The sequence below is a fragment of the Nylanderia fulva genome, unplaced genomic scaffold (assembly GCF_048542155.1).
Source record: "Nylanderia fulva isolate GAGA-0341 unplaced genomic scaffold, ASM4854215v1 Scaffold335, whole genome shotgun sequence".
NCBI classification, from domain to species: Eukaryota; Metazoa; Arthropoda; class Insecta; order Hymenoptera; family Formicidae; genus Nylanderia; species Nylanderia fulva.
The window spans coordinates 1-17,749 of record NW_028190406.1 but is presented as its reverse complement, the minus strand read 5'-3'; positions in this window follow the sequence as shown (position 1 = coordinate 17,749).

Below are 17,749 nucleotides of genomic sequence, written 5' to 3'. Positions count from 1 at the left end.
ACCTGAAAAAGTAATCGACATAGCAAACATAGTAAACAAATTTGTGGATGCTTATTTATCATAATAATTGTTCGAAATGCGTGTGCGTGCGTGCGGTGCGTGTATACAGAGATTAGGTTAGGTTGCACCAGACAATTGCAGATGTGTTTTAATGTGGGGCCCTCTCACCGGGAGCCGCTGGGCACCGGTGGGAGGGAAACACCGTCCATGGAAGGGGTCTCTTCCTTCTGAGAGAGGCCTCCTGATGAGGGCCCTTTCAGTGGACCGCCGAACCAGGCCACCCTCTTGGGGGTCTGGGGGTTGCGACACTGGGGGGCGAGGGGCGATGGCTCGAGCGGGAGTTCTCGAGCCATGGCTCCGCCCCTCAAACTTTTGGGAGGGCGCGGCATGAGGTCGATGTCGCCTCGTGCCGCAACCGTGTCGATACCGCACAGTCATTGACTGTGCGGTCGGGGAGGTGTCTCAGCCGCAAGGTAGAGGCGGCTCCCCGGAGAGTTATGGGCGGGGGGTGGTTTCCGAGACGGCATGGGTTACCAGCATCTCGGCACCCCCCATCAAACGCCCCGGGTTAGGACATCTTCTGGGGTTTTAGTGCGGTAGGTCCTGTCCCGAAAGGGACAGGGAGTCCCACATAACCCTCACCTCTACCCGGAGGTGAGTGGGTACCATGAGGTTTCCCCAGAGTTACCAAAAAAAAAAAAAAAAAAAAGATGTGTTTTAATGTGTAAAGTAAATGCTGAAAGTGGCTGCCATTGACTTCCTGACAATATGCTAATCTTTGGTAGAATGTAGAAATGGCTTTACGATTCGTTTCAAAAGGTATCAAAGCCATTTCATCCCTTATTTGCTGTATCAATTCGTTAATGGTTTTAGGTTTGTTCTGTAAACCTTACTCTTCAGGTATCCCCATAGATAATAATCAAGAGGAGTTAGATCTGGTGACCGAGGTGGCCAATCCTCTCCTCTCTCACGTTCCGACAACTCGCGAGCCATTTTAAAACGTTTAATTTTAATTAATCGTACGTTGTATTGGACGATAACAATTAATTTCTGCTTGCTCAAAGCTGCAGTTAGAAGGTGCTCGTTCTTTGATAGCTTTATACATTCTTAGTTGAATGTTAAATGCGAGTTAGACTGCATGTATCGTGCGTCACATAGCGGTAAATAAAGGAACTAACGAGATGTTTTATACACGTTTTATGGAGCAGTTTTTTTTGGTAATTTGACTTCAGCGAAATATGAGGATATGTTGAGGAATCAGATACTTTCGGCAATACAAGCAATAACAGGTGAAAACTTCGATCAGATATGGTTTCAGTTGGGTCTTTGCTTTTGCTGACTGGATCCACGACCGATCTTGTCCTAGTTGGCTGGATCCACGACCGATCTTGCCTTATAGTTGACTGGATCACACACACAACAGATGCAAATCCAAGCGAGTAACCTCCATGTGGTATACCTGAATAATGTTAAAACCGGCGGTACTCTAACGTTAAACCCTCATAACTCGCAAAGTACGTAATAAAAATGAACATTATTATAGTGCTTTGGAAAGCTCTTGAATTAAGCTATAAGAATATGCAATCAAATGTAGGGGGTGCCATTTAAAAAAATCAACGTGACCTTGACTGACCTTGACGACGCCATCCAAGGTCAATCTGATAGAATCAGTATGTGGATCTTTTTAAACCCTACAACTTTTGTTGGAAACACTTTTCTGTAAAACGTATATTTTCCGAGATATTTAGGGGTTTGCCACACTTTTGGTAAACCCTGTATATATATATATTATATATAATGCGTCATTTCGTGCACAAGCACGAAACACAACCAGAAATTGTGCACATTGTATATACCTACTGAGACATTCGTGGACATTGAATATGTAGTTCATGTCACGTTTTTTATGTCCACAGAGGGCGTATTGCTTTCATGGATCACCTAAAAGCGGGTCGTGACGTCTCTCAGTCTTCTTTCTGCACCAACATACAACAAACATAACTTCGTGGTCCCAAAATGACGGCTTATGCGACGACCTTCTTCCCTTTCGTCGTTCATCTACGGACCTTGGTCCCATGCAAAGCAAAAAATCGGGAACGGCAAAAAAGGGAATTATAAAACGGAATGGAGCGCGCATGCGTAGTGGGCAATAAGTGTAAATCTTATATCTACGTACTCTACGTACAATTGTAAACAATTTTTGTTTAACAAGTTCTTCTTTTAGTATAAGATAAAGGCAGTACATCTTGTTAATTGATTCGGTCGTGAGTCGCCGAAACTGTACGGACGTGCCTGCGTTGTGCTCTACTGTAAAGTTCTTGATTGTTAAGTACTATCTGTTGCCTTAATTAACTTTCTCTGCTTTCGTTGCATGCTTGTTTGGGTGTGCTTGCTGTGCTTCTGGCCGAATCTTGTGACCTTTTTCAAAACATATACCTGTGAATTTCTGCCTTGTGAGCTGCGCTTTTTGAAGGAGTGCATGCACCGCCATTTGTGACTTTCCACGTTCTCCCCATCGGCAGGGCTGATAAGAACGGCCTATACATGAGCGGGAGAGCCTTTCCTCCTTCCAGATTCTCCTCCTATATTGGAAAATTCCTAAGGAAAAATCCTGTGATTTTTTGGGGGGGGACACCCAATTCTTTTTTAAAAAAAAAACCGAGTACGAAAGATCACTTGATCAGATACTCGTCTTTTCTACTTTCCTAATTTGCGATTCTGACGACAGTGAAAATGGATTTTTCGCGTGAGAATGACGATAGTGCTTCCAAAAAACAATAAAGAGTTAATAACCATTCTAACATTCTTATCGTTCTTATCAATCTTTTTACCAAACAACACGCTGTACAAATATAAGATGTTTCTTTAAATGTGTTGTTTATGTACGAACGTATCTCTAGATTTGCGATTAATGGGATTAATGATAGATGGGATCACATTAAAACAAATACTAGAATACCGAAAAAGCGAATTTATATGTGGTATAAAATTCATATTGACTTTTACTTATTTTACATTTAATGACATAATTTACAACAGACTTTTGGGACCCCTATGGGGTCTCCGTTATCACCAATTATAGCTGACTTGGTTATACAAGATCTTGAGGATACAGTTCTTCAAGCGTTAAATTTAAAATGTTTGTTTTACTTCCGTTATGTAGATGACATAATATTGGCCACTTCTATGATTAATATGACTCAGATAGTTAACAATTTTAATAACTATCATGATAGACTTAAATTCACGGTAGAACAAGAGGTTAACCGTAGCTTTAATTTCTTAGATTTATCATTAAAAATTATTAATAATACAATATACATTGATTGGTATCAAAAAGAAACCTTCTCAGGAAGGACTTTATCATTTTTTTCTAACCACCTATTATGCCATAAAATTGGAATAATATACAACCTTGTGGACAGATGTTTGTTGTTATCACACCCACAATTTTTAATAAAAATTTGGAGTTAATCATTAATATACTCACAAGCAATGGTTACCCTCTTGATCTGATTTTTAACCAAATTAATCATCGGATAGAACACATCATATGTAAAAAAAAGCATTAAAAAAAACAAGCTAACATAGAAAGAACAGAAATTATAGAAAAGGAATCAGTTAATAAAAAATTCTTTCTCATTCCGTATATAAATAGGATCTCAGAAATGATTGTCTCCTCGATAAAAAATACAGAGTGTATAGTAGAATACAGATATCTCAACAAACTTGATAACATTATTAAAGCACAGAATCATAAAATTAAACATCCATGCAATTCGAATGTTGTTTATAAGATCAATTGCAATAATTGTAATGCATCTTATGTAGGCCAAACGAGGCAATTACAGATGAGACTAAAAGAACATAAAAATAATATTAGGTTGGACTCAACGAAATATCAGTAATTTCTGAACACATAAGAAATGAACACCATACATTTAATTGGGATAACGTAAAGATTCTGGACAACGAAAATAATTATTATAAAAGACTCATCTCTGAGATGCTACATATTAAAGAACAAAAAAATGGGCTAAATTTAAACAAAGATACTGAGTTACTCAGCGAGTCGTATTTTGATATTTTGGATAAATTAGCGAACAATAAATAATAATAAGACAAATAGAACATTAACGGTTTAAACATAGGTATTAGATCATATATAAACACGCATATTGTTCGATTAAGTAGAGTTTGAAATGAGGTGTCTTTTTATATTGTTGGTCTTTTCTTGTGTCATCTTCAATAACTTTTTCAAAAAAACGTGGTTAAAATTGTCAAGAAGGACGATGTCAAGTAAGCATATTGCTAATTGTTAAGGATATATATTTTAATTTTTGACATACGTTAATCGTCAATTTTTTGTTAATCGCAGCGCCTACAGAACGTATTAATTTCTCGCATATTAACAATGAAACTTTTCGAGATTTGATTAAAATCAAAGATTATATCGAGGCGAACATTTGTTGGATATGACGGATTGAAACACGCTTTAATTGCTTATAAATTCTCGACTTTTATTGAAGAACTAACATTAATTTTTGATATTATGTGGAATTTTTGTATGATTTGTATTTTTTAATAATTACTGTAATATAATACTGAGGAAGACCGCGTGCGGTTGAAACGTTTATTTTATAATAATTGTAATTTTCGCTCAAGTTTGAGTATAGAATGTTTGTAACTTTCACATAATGTTTTATGTTTAATTTTACATGCAATAAATTTTATTTGACAGAACAACTCTAATAATTGCTCGATAAGTTGGCCTTTTTATCTATCACTAGTTGTAATTCTAACATTAATTCTGGCTCTGGTTTTCGGGTCGATCCCTCTGCTATTCCCTCCTTGACGACCTCATATAACCTTGATGGTAATAAAAACAAGGGGTCAACAACACCTCCAAATTTACTACAAAGAGAAGAAAAAACGTAAAGTGGGGAATCAGAGTGTGGAAAATTCCTCTGAAAATGACAACAACACTCTTGTATCACGTGAAAATACCTTTGAGAGAGGTGAGCTTTCTGTAAATTTAGTCAACAATAATATTAATAATTACAATTTCTCTTCTGACCTTCATAGCAAACTTATCTATGATTCTAAAATTCAAGGCCTACAAAGTCTTTATACAGACTGCTTCATCTGTCCCCATTGACATAATTTCTGTTGGGAGGATTATCTCCCCCGTATAAAAATGATATTGTTGAAATAAAAAAATCTGGTTACTCTAGAGTCACTGTTCTTTTAGAACTCGGCACTCTGCTAACAATGTCCTCTCCAACCAAACGCTTAAATCAAAAAATTATAACGTTTATTCCATCTTTAGAATTTTAAGGAGGGGCATAATTAAGAATGTGCCTCTGGACATATCTGATGAGGAAATTCAACAAAATCTCGACTCGACTGTAGAGATTGCTGAAATTAAGAAATTGAATCAAAGACTGAGGAGGACTACGGAGTTCTGCAAAACTTTTTTCCTCAAAACTCCCATTACCCGCCTCTGAAAAATCGTTAAGAGTGTTATATCCCTAAGAGATATAACTATTAATGTATAACTACTCGTATTACATCCGCTTGACGACGGACACTGACCGCGTAAAAACGCATACGCTGCGAGATATACGCGGAACCGAAATTGCTCAACGTGCAAGCAAAACAGAAGGACTTTGAATCTGCTTTGCTTGCACCTAGGTCCTTGACCGAGGAGGCCCGTTGTCAGGCACCCCTTCCGATCAAGGAAATTCCAAAAGTGATACTATAAAAACGGAGTAGGAGGCGCGCCCGGCAGTCGCAAAGTCGCTCCCAAGTCGCTCCGAAGTCGACCTCGAGTCGTTAATTACAACGACCTCGCTAGCTGCGTGCGATCTTTAACATCTTTTTGCAGTCGTGCGCGATACGCGAAATTTATAGTTAAATAGTGCCGCTAAACAGATATACGCACAAGTGTAACATTGGTGAAATAAAGAAAAGTCAAGCGATTAATTAAAATAAAAGTTCTTTAATAGTAAAAAGTGACGTGTGTTTATTTAATCAACCCGATACAAGTCCTGACGCCCCGGATCCTCATCCCAATTTGGCGCGACATCTTGTGCCTTACCCGAAGCACACAACAAAATTGGTGGCAGCGGTGGGATTGCGCCGAAGGACCGTCAGGAACTACTCGGAAGAAGACCTGAAAAATACAGCAGTATTAATAATCAGGCACGTCGAAATAATAATCGACGAGAAGCGGACAACACAGAAGGCATCAAATAAGACCTGTAACATATACGCGCATATAATAAAACAGACACGTCAGCTAGATAAATCAGCCGACGTATAAGCAGCAGCGTGCCGTACGTGCAAGACTACACACACACACACGGACAACGCATCAGCAGACGTGAAGTGGGTCACCACCTAAGGACGCGACCTACGACACTACGGACAACGCATCGCACCGTACAGCGACCCGCAGGATTACCTTACAACGCCGGACCGCCAGCCGTATCAACACCGCCGAGCGATGACCTGCAGCGTCAGCAAGCGAGCGATAATTATGCTAGCCGTATTAATGTAAGTCCAAACAGAACTTTTTATATATATACACTTGCGTGAATGTCGGAGGAAAGCAAAACACTCCGACAAGCGATAGCGAATAAATCGTGGTTATATAGCGACTCAGCTAAACGATCAATCAAAGCACTACCGTTAACTTTAGAAAACCTCGAAAAAGTGCGAATAAAATTAGAAGCACATTATTCGGGTAAGAGCGACTCAGAATCATTTACTCACGGGAAAGCCGAACGCGAATTTCCGTTTGATATTTTTGACGAAAGCTTATTTGCAAAAGGAGAAATCGACGCCGATATAAAAGTAAGAAAAGAAATTAAAGTACGCGTAAGTCGAACTCCTAGTAACGTGTCGCAACGCGGAGAATTCTCGCTTACGTCCTACGACAGCAGCATTTTTGATCTTAACGAATATCAGGACGACATGTCGCGAAAACCGTCAAACGGTGCCATGAATGTATCCGAGGGTGCTGTTGACCGTGAAATCAACCGCCTTCGTGATGTTGTAGCACGCGACCATAAACAATTCGTGGAAGACGTGCATAGATCACCTGATAATCGCGGGGTAGACGCAGATAGTCCTCTATTGCGCGAGTTAATACAGGGTATGCGCAAAATACGAACAGATGTGCGTGCGGAAATAGAAGCAATGCGCAAGGAAATGCGTAGAGAAATACGTGCGTCATTGTCTTGCGGAGAGGAATCGAACGACAGCCGTCGAGAATTCCACAGGCGTACGCACGACCGAAACATGATACCGTATCGCAATAATCCAAAAAATTTCCGCGAATACATTAGCGACAGAGACGAAATCGTAAGTCGACAAAACATACGCGACAATATACGTTATCAGGATGCGGACAAATATCGATATGAGAAGAATGCGAACGATAGGTATGACAATCGACGCGACTCGCGAGACTGCTCACGCGACCGAGACCTGGGTAGACGACAGAGTCACCGACGTGATCTACGAAGAAATACTCACGAGCAAAGATCCGAAGATGAACAAGAATTTCGTAACGAAAACCGGAACAGACGTGAGGAAGAGAGATACGACATCGCATATGGATGCAGCAAATACGACGTAAGAAACCGTAGAAATGTACGCGGAAGATACATGACGCTAAAGGAAGCAAGGGAACTTATACCCACTTTCCACGGCCAGTCACAACGCGAATTCAATAAATTTCTAGATGCATGCACGTACGCTATCAGTCATATAAACAGACGCGACGAGGACAGTCTAGTTTGGGGCATCCTTAGCACAAAAATCAAGGGAAAGGCTTGGCTTGATTGCAAAACGCAAGATATACGAACTTACGAGGAATTAAAAAGACAATTAGAATCAACGTATCAAAGCAAGCATACGACCACCCATTTACAAATTGAGTTTAATTCCCTTAAACAGAAAGCGAACAAAGACTCACAAGCTTTCGGAATTCGCGTCGAGACTGTTGCAATGGAGCTCTATGAGTCAATGATCGAGGGACGAGCGCGCTCCACGACGGAAAAACGCGTTATCCTCGAAACGATACAAGGACAGGCGTTACATAACTTCCAGACAGAACTGCGCGAGGAAATACAAACCATCGTTAGGTCACGGGATTATCGTACATTGAAGGATGCTATCAACGCAGCAATAACGGAAGAAAAGGTCAGGAACGCCAATGCCCCGATCAACTAGAAATAACCAACGGGATATAAAGTCGTCATCGCGAGATTTCGAAAAAATTACTTGCTACAAATGTGGAAAATCAGGCCACATTGGGCGAGAATGCCGTAGTAGTAAATAGGCGCTTCCGAAACCGGAGAAGTCAGATCGCGTAACTACAGTAGAAAAATTTTGCAATTACTGCAAAAAACGCGGGCACAATCGTGAAGAATGCTGGACTTTAAATGGACGGCCAAAAACGACATCAAGTCACGATAGAGTAAACGGTGATAAAAAATCGCGTAACGTTAATGTAACCGAGAGTCATAAGAAGCCGAGAACGAAAAAAAATGATACGGATTCTGAGCGAAGCAGCGACGAAAACGAGAGACAAGAGGAAATAAGACAACACGCGCGCGGGAATATCAGGTGACACACGTGCGCCGAACGCCGAGAGAGAGAGAGAGAGAGAGAGGAAAGAGTTTAAATGTAATTACTCTGCCCATGCGAGAGGCAAAACACGGAAAAGTAAATATGCTTTACGATTCAGGAGCTACTATTTCATTGATAAAAGTGAAACTCTTGAGGGCGAGACCGAAATTTACAATGATAAAATAATCCTCGTTGGAATAACCGGTCACAAGGCAAAGACGATCGGGAAAATGTACGCGACCATTGAGCTAAACGGGAACAAGATAAAACACGCGATTTACGTCGTGAAAGATGATTCTCCGATGAAATATGACGGAATTATAAGAATAGATTTCCTGAAGAAACAAAATGTTTCTTGCAACCATAGGAAACAGGAGCTGCAACTAGGAAACGCTGTAATAAAATTGCGCCCGTATGAGAAGGTCCGATTACACCCGCGCAGCGAACAATTATCCGACCCGCCAAAATAGCGCAACAATCATAAAAGCCGAACAAACCGAGCCAGGAATTTTTTATCGGACGATGCCTAGGCGAACCGAAAAATTTTTAAAACGAAAATTAAAGTCGGTAAAAAAATGCTGATATACGATGAAACGCTACGACGAGGATGATCAAAGATACTTGACGATGACTGGAATTTACCTAGATCCATACTGAGAAAAAGCAATAGCACACGTTTTTAGAAAATAGGAAACGATTGTAATTATATTGTAAACGGGCATAAAACATTTATAAACTTTAGGTTTAAGCGAAAAACTACGTACCTTCGTTTTTCTTCTTAACGGGGGAGGAATGTTATATCCCTAAGAGATATAACTATTAATGTATAACTACTCGTATTACATCCGCTTGACGACGGACACTGACCGCGTAAAACGCATACGCTGCGAGATATACGCGGAACCGAAATTGCTCAACGTGCAAGCAAAACAGAAGGACTTTGAATCTGCTTCGCTTGCACCTAGGTCCTTGACCAAGGAGGCCCGTTGCCAGGCATCCCTTCCGATCAAGGAAATTCCAAAAAGCGATACTATAAAAACGGAGCAGAAGACGCGCCCGGCAATCGCAAAGTCGCTCCAAGTCGCTCCGAAGTCGACCTCGAGTCGTTAATTACAACGACTTCGCTAGCCGCGTGCGATCTTTAACATTTTTTCGCAGTCGCGCGCGATACGCAAAGTTATAGTTAATAGTGCCGCTAAACAGATATACGCACAAGTGTAACATTGGTGAAACAAAGAAAAGTCAAGCGATTAATTAAAATAAAAGTTCTTTAATAGTGAAAAGTGACGTGTGTTTATTTAATCAACCCGATACAAGTCCTGACGCCCCGGATCCTCATCCCAATTTGGCGCAACTCCTTGTGCCTTACCCGAGCACACAACAAGAGATTTAGGAACAGACATCTGGGGATTGCTGTTCCCCCACCTCATTTCAATCTTTCATTTCCCCGGAAATACTGAACACTATCAACAAAATCTGTCCTCTTTCAACATTTAATAAAATTTATTTTTCGATCAATGATTTGTCCTCAAATCAAATCCAGTGTCATTCTTTCTCTACTCCTTTCACACTCAGAGAGTTTTATTCTGTTTTATCTAATTTAAAGATCAGTTCCTCTCCTAGCTAGACCAGATAGATTACAACCTGATTGTTTCTCTTCCAGACGCGTATTTGGTATCTCTCCTTGATATATTTAATAAATTACTCTTGGCGGGCCTTTTTTCGCTTTCTTAGAGTACTTCTCTAGTGTTTCTTATTTCAAAGAGTACACCAGGAAAATTTTGTCCTATCTCTCTTACCTCCTGCCTTCTTAAAGTTCTTGAAAGCTCATCCTGACCCGCCTAGAATGGTGGGTGGAGTCCGTCGACATCTTCCCTCTCTCTCAGTATGGATTCAGGAGGAGAAAGTCTTGTCTTGATATTCTTTCTTGGTATTCTTTCTGCGGAGGTCTACTCTGGATACGTGTCTGCCCGGGATATGGCTTGCTTATTCTTGGATATTGAGAGAGCGTTCGACAATGTGATCCCGTTTTTAAAAAAGATCTAAGAGATAGACTGCCCCGATATTGTTATTTGATTGTCTGACTTCTGCGGCAGCTTTTATTTGTCATAATGACATCGTGTCGCCCTTACTTTTTTTAAAAGGGGGTCCCCCAAGGCTCCATTTAAGCCCTTTTTATAATCTTTTGTTGTGGATTGAGAGGCAATTGATAATGGACCAGTTTTACAATTTGAACGATATTGTCTTATTGCTCGTTCTTTGTATGAGGAACTGTTGGGGGCCCGGAAATTGTTTCCCAGACTTCAACTTTTTACCTCCGTGGTTTATCGTTTTACTGTGAAATGGATTTTAGAATTTCCCCAAAAAGAGGATCTGTGGTGTGGGTTCCATTTGGGTTTGGGATTAGAGATTTACCCTTTCAAATTCTGTAAATTTTTGGGAATAAATTCACCAAAGTAAGATCCAAAAACAATGCATTTCTGTTTCTAAATGTGGTAAAATTATGAAATATTATTAGCCCTCCCTGGGACGTGGTGGACGGGATCGGCATTAATGTTTATTGTGCTTTGTTAACGAAAACCCCTGTTAATCATAATCAAAGCGACAATTACTGATACTCTTTAATCTTTAAATTAAAGCGGACGTTTTTTTACTCGAAAAAACGGTAATAAAAGCAAAATTACTTGTTTACTCGAAAAAGGGGTAATCAAAGTCACAATTTCTTTTTTTCCGACAATCGGAATCAAACGACAATACTTGATTACTCATAAAGGGTAATCAAATCGAAAAATACTTGAAAATTTTTAAAATTATAAAAAACGGCTTCTTGATTAGGGAAATCAGATTAAAAATTTTTAAATTACTTTTCATCAGTTTATAATAAACGTACGGTAATGTTTTAAAAATCAGTATTCTTGATTAGAAATTTAATTTAAAAATTAACCGCAATTAGAACGGAAAAAAAGAACGAATTAATTTTTTTCTAATAAAGTTAGTGAATTTTTGAGAAAATTAATTAAATGAGAGAATTTTATTTAAATTTTTAAATATTTTTTACGTTTTTTTCTCAAAAATAAAATTTATTTTTGAAAATACTCTTTTTTCAAAATTGCCCTTAGACGAAAAATTTTCCCAATGTGAAACATTGCGCGAAACTAAATACTCTCCCGGAGCTGAAGAGGGAAAATCGGTATTAAAAAAAAAATCCCGATTTAATAATGGGATATGGTGAAAAATCAAAAATCGTTTTTTGTTTTTGAAAAAAAATTTAAAAGGAATCCAAACACGCAGAAATTCCAAGATATTGTTCGCCTTTTAATAGTGTATCTTGCTTATCGTTGTTAAATCGAAGTTTATTATAAATGTTTATTTCCTGACATTTTGTAAGGATGGAAATGATAATCAAGTAATCGCCAATTTGTAACCAATTAATCGAACAATAAGAAATCGTCGTTTGATAACCGATTAAATTGAGTAATCAAAAATCCCCGATTTGATTATGTTTAAATGAGAATAATAATCGTCGACTTGATTACCGTTTAAACCCGGTTCAAGTAATTGTCGATTTTTGTTTACCGATTGTCGGTAATAAAAGTAAGGGGCCCTTTGTTTCCCGTTTATGAGAAATCAAGTATGTTCGTTTTGTTTCCGATTATTCGAGTAATCAAGAAATTTGTGCTTTGATTACCGATTTTCGGTAATCAAGAAATTCCCCGTTTTAATTACCGTTTAATGGAAATCAGGAAAATTTTTTTTTGCATTAAAAATTTAAAAGCAATTTTTTAAATTTTAATTTTTTGCTAATCTCTGGTGGGGGGGAGAAAAACCCGAGCACTCGTTCGGTAAAATTGGGTGCGTGGTTCTATTGAATATGCCTCGTTTTTTTTTCCGGCAAAGGGGCCCCTTTAGGAAGGGTCGATAGAGTGACGCAGAGCCTCCGTTCTATGGGGGCCCAGGGTTCTACTCGACCAACCCCATTCCCAAAAACACGATTAATAACAGTTCCTTGCCACTAAAACGGTTAAACAAAATTAACGGGGGGTTCTTTACTTTCACGCATTCCGTTGTTTTTTCCCCTGGTTTTTGTGTTTATTAACCAATTTCCCACTCCCTAAAATGTTCGAACTTCAATCCCCCAAATTTATATGCAGTTATTCTTTAAATGTTTAATTTTTTTTTTTTTTGTTACATAACTGTTATAAAATTTGGTCCTGTTAAAAAAATTTTACTTTTTTTTAGCCATCATTTTTAAAAATTTAAGTCCCAAATTAATTTAAAAAAACCCAAAACGTCGAAAAACTTTTTTTTTTTAAAATTTTTTTCAAGGATTTTTCCTGAAAATTTTTAAATTTGGGTATTAAGTAATAGTAAAGAGTAAGAAAAAAGGGGTAAAAAAAATAAAAAACAATAAAATTATTAAATTAAGGCCATGTGTAACAGCAATGATATTTTTTATTTTTGAGAAAAAAATTTTTAATTTGAATAATAATTATAAAAAACGTTTCGAGTTCTACGCTCCTTCATGCCAAAAAAAATAGTGAAAATAATAACGTAATAAAAAATAAAAAACTAAAAAAAAACCCCAAAAACTAGTCAATATAAGTTTATTTTTAGTCATATTTAAACGAAAAAATTTTTTAAAAATAAATTTGAGACCTTTAAAAATAGGTCAACAAGAGAACCCAATTAGAAGGAATGATCGCCCGGGTTTTATTCAAAAAATATTTAGAATTATTAAAAAAAAAATTGGGGGGACATTTAAACATTACCCCAAATAAACCCCTTTATCGTTATTTGACGAAAGCCCTGATCGGGCCCCTGATAGTTCACCTCTCCAAATTATTTTTTGATTTTTTTTAAAATGAATTTAAAAAATTTTATTCAATTGTAAATAGGTTTCCACTAATTTGTATGTAAAAAAAAATTTAAAATTTTAAAAAATTTAAACAAACTATAAAATTTTTAAACCTTTATGTTTAAAAATTTTTCCCAAAATAACTTGAGAGACGTTTTGCTTCAATTTTTTGGCCTTATTGTTAATTTTGACTGTTGTTATCTTTAAAAGTCGAATAATAGGTGTCATTCACAAAAAAACATTTACTAAGTAAAAATTTCGATTTTTCTTCTAGAATGTCAATGCTTTGTTAAGAAATTGGTGTCTGGTTATTTTTATCCCTCCTTTTCCTTGATGTGACATTCCGAGATAGTTTTTTATAAAAATTAGATTCAATATCAAGTTTTTAACTTTATCCCAATCAAAAGCTTTTTTTTACCAAAATTGTTCGAGACCCCAAATGTTGGGGGAATAAATTTTAAATATTATTCTATGCCTTTAGTTGTGTGTAATTTTCTTTTGGTTTGCCCAACTAGAAGTTTCCAATCCTTACAATTAAATTTTTGGACAACATTTATTATTGTTATGTAGTTTTTGTCCTTGGGGATTTTTAATTTTTTGAAAAAGTTTATTTAGAAAACGGTATCCTACTCTAAAATCTGATTTTTTTATTTCGTGCTTTGTTCGAAATGTTTTTAATGTATGGAAGACGAAAAATTTTTTTTTGGGTAATCTTCTGCAATTTTTTTTTTTTCTATTTTTTTTTAAACGACCCCTTTTTTAAAATTTTATTTTTTTTTATTTCTTTTAAAAAAAGAATGGGAAAACCCTTTGCAATAATATTTTTTTTTACACCGGTTTTTTTTAAATTTTTTTTTTTGATATTTGGGGTGAGATAATAACAATCCCTATTAATAAGATTATAAATATCCCATTTTTTTGGCAATAGGGTGACTGATAAAAAAGATAGTATCTACTGAACATGTCTTTTTTTTTAAAACAATTTAATGTAGATGGTTTTTATTTTTTAATTTTAAATTAGAAAAATTTTTGTTCTATTTAAATTTTGATTCAATCGAAATTGTAGTCGTTTTTTGTAACTATTTTAATTATTCCCAAAAGTATTTATTTTTTTTTTTTGGTGCCACCATATAATGTCGTCTACATACCTAATATTTTCCAAACGATTTTCCAATTTATTTTAAATTTTTGATTTTCAAGATCTTGCAAAAATATTAGCAATTATTGGGATAACGGGGAAACCCCAAGGGGTGCCCTAAAATTTCTTTATACAAGTCATTTTAATGTGAAGTAGTTGACGAAATAAAAATTACCTGGAAATAAATTTATTTTTTTTGGAAATTTGTATTGTATTTAATAATTCCATTTTGTCCCTTTTTTTGCAAGACTCGATGTTAGTGAATTGAAACCCCGCTAATATTTAAATTCTTCCCACCAATTTTTTTACCCGCACTTGCGTAAAATTAAAAAAATATATTTACATTTCTTTTTTCCCTAGGAAACTATTTGAAAGATTTTATGTAAAATGTGGCTATGGTAAAGGTGGTATTTAAAACGATGACACATTCTCTAATGGAGTTTTTTCCTTGTGTATTTTTGGGAGGGCCTAAAATTTTGGAAAAGGGGCGCGGGAAATATGATAATATTTTTATTAAAATGTACCCTTTTTTTTGCCCTTTCTTTAAAAAACGTTAGTTTCCTTTTTTTTTTTGGAGGGTTTTCTTTTTTATGTAGAATAGGGGCTATTGTCTCAAGTAAACCTTCCACTTTTTCGGTAATATTCTTTGTATCGCGACGTTACGTTGCCCTTATAGCCCTTTTAAAAAGAATACCCGGTTATCATGGCAAAAACCCCCTTTTTTATTATACTTAACCCAAAACTTCATGAGTTTTAATTTAAAATTAGTTTTCCGTGAAAAAATAGGGAAAATTGGGAACCCAAATTTTTCGTAATGTTTTAAATTTTTTATTTAAACTGTGGATTCCCCTTTTATATCTTTGATAAAACCGTTATGGCCAACTTTTTGTCATTCTTAAAGGCGGGGCCCAATTTACTTCCAATTGTAATGATAGTGACATTTGGGGAATATTGGGGGTAAATTAATAAACCCTTTTTTTGTTAGATGGTTAGAGATTAATATTTGTCTTGAATTTTTTAGGATATATGCAAGTCTTTTTTTAATATTTTTTACTGAAAATTTTTGATTGTGGAATGCATTTTTTTGAGGAAAACTAAGTTTTTAAACGGGTTTTTATTCTCAGATTCGTCTTGTTTTTTTTTTAATTGCCAATTAAATTTGTTATTAGTTGTTTTGTAGTTGTTGAAAAAGCAAAAAGGATGAAAAGAGTCTTAAAAATTTTGTTTCCTATGTGTCTGGCAGTTGTAGCCCCATATTTGAAATTTGTAAAATTTACCAGTAAATAAATTTAAATTTAAACTATATAAATCTTGATTTCAATATTTAAAATTTGTTTTTTGAAACTTACAGCAAACTATAAACTTTTTTTCGACAAAAAAGAGCAAACAAAATTGATTTTCCCAAAACGACGCAGTGGTTAGGTAGACAAAATTTTTACAAAGTTTTAAAAATTCAAAATTTTCTAGCTTTGATTTTTTGAATTTAAACAAACCATTGTTTAACCCCCATTTTTTCCCCCCCAAAGAAATTAATAAAACAAAAATTGAAAGATGAAATTTAAACGGAAAATAGTTAAACCCTTTTTCCCCCCAGCGTAAAAAAACAATGCAAATTAAACCTAACAAAAAAACCCTCCCCCTTTCCCCCTGCTCGCTCGATGACAAAAAAAAAATGAAAATTATTAAATTAAAACCCTTGTAAAGGAATACGATATTATTTTTTTTTGAGAAAAATTTAATTTGAAATAAAAATTTTACAAAACGTTCGAGGGTCTGCTCCCCTTTCAGTGTGCAAAAAAAAGTGATAATAAAAAACGATAAAAAATAAATACATAAAATTCTAATAAAAATCCGCAATACATAGCAAAAAAGTAATTTGTTGAGTCATATTAAAACGCAAAAATATTTACAAAGAATTTAACCATTAAAATAGTTCAACAAAGTAAAAACCAAATTTGAAGCAAATGATTTCCGGTTTTTTCTAAAATATATTGAATTATTTAAAAAATGGAGGAAAAACTATAATTACCCAAATGAACCCCTTATGTTATTTGCGAAAATCCCCCGTCCCGGCAAAATTATGTTCATCCTCCCAAAATTTTTTGAATTTTTTTAATAATTTTAAAGAATTTTCAATTTTTTAAAATAGGATTTCCCCATGGTAGGAAAAAAAGATTTAAAAAAATTTAAATTAAACTAACTCAAAAATTTTCCCCCTTTTGTTTCAAATTGTTCCGAATAACTGAGATGACGGCTTTAATTTTTTTGTTGGCCTTATTTTAGTCTTGAGTTGTCTGTCTTTTAAAAAATCGAAAAATAGGTGCGATCTCACAAAAAAAAAATTTTAAAAAGTCTAAAAACATATTTTTTAAAAAGTCAAATAGCGTTTTTTAAGCAATTCGGGGGTCTGTGGGTTATTTTTATACCATGGGCCTTTTTTCCCTTTAGGTTCATTTCCGAGATAAATCTTTTTTAATAATTTGATTCAATATCAAGATTTTTAAAGTTATCCCCAAACAAAAGCATTTTTTTATCCATAATTTCAGAGACCACAGAAAGCTTGGAGGAATAAATTTATATTATTCTATTCTTTTTTTGTCTAGTGTTGTTTAGAATAAATTGGGGCCCCGGGCAGAACTTATATTTGTTCAAAGAGAAAAAAGAAGTGGTCGAAATTTGAAATTTTATAATTTTTGAGTTAAACCGGCCCCGGGACAGCCGAACCACACGCGCGCTTCAAGCGTTGATTATCGAATCGACGGGGGATGAAATGCCTCGTCATCAACCGGGGTTTTCGCTTGCACGGCTTTGCGTTAGTCCATGTGGGTTTTTCCGTCGCGATTCTAATTTTGTTTGTTTTTTGATTTAAAAAAAAAAAATCAATTTTATTTTTTGTGGATTCGTGATAAATGAGATGTGAAAAAACGGCACTTTGAATTCCTAATTAAAGGTAGCAAAAGGGGCGCCGTTTATAACGCGACAAAAAAAATTTTTTCGCTCAAAAAAATTGTTAAAAGAAGCGGAATTCAGTGATTTGGGACCAGAATTTCCCCAAGGGGAAAAAATCAAGGTGCCCAAGTCCGATTGTTTTCCCGAAGTAAAATTTTATAAAAGAG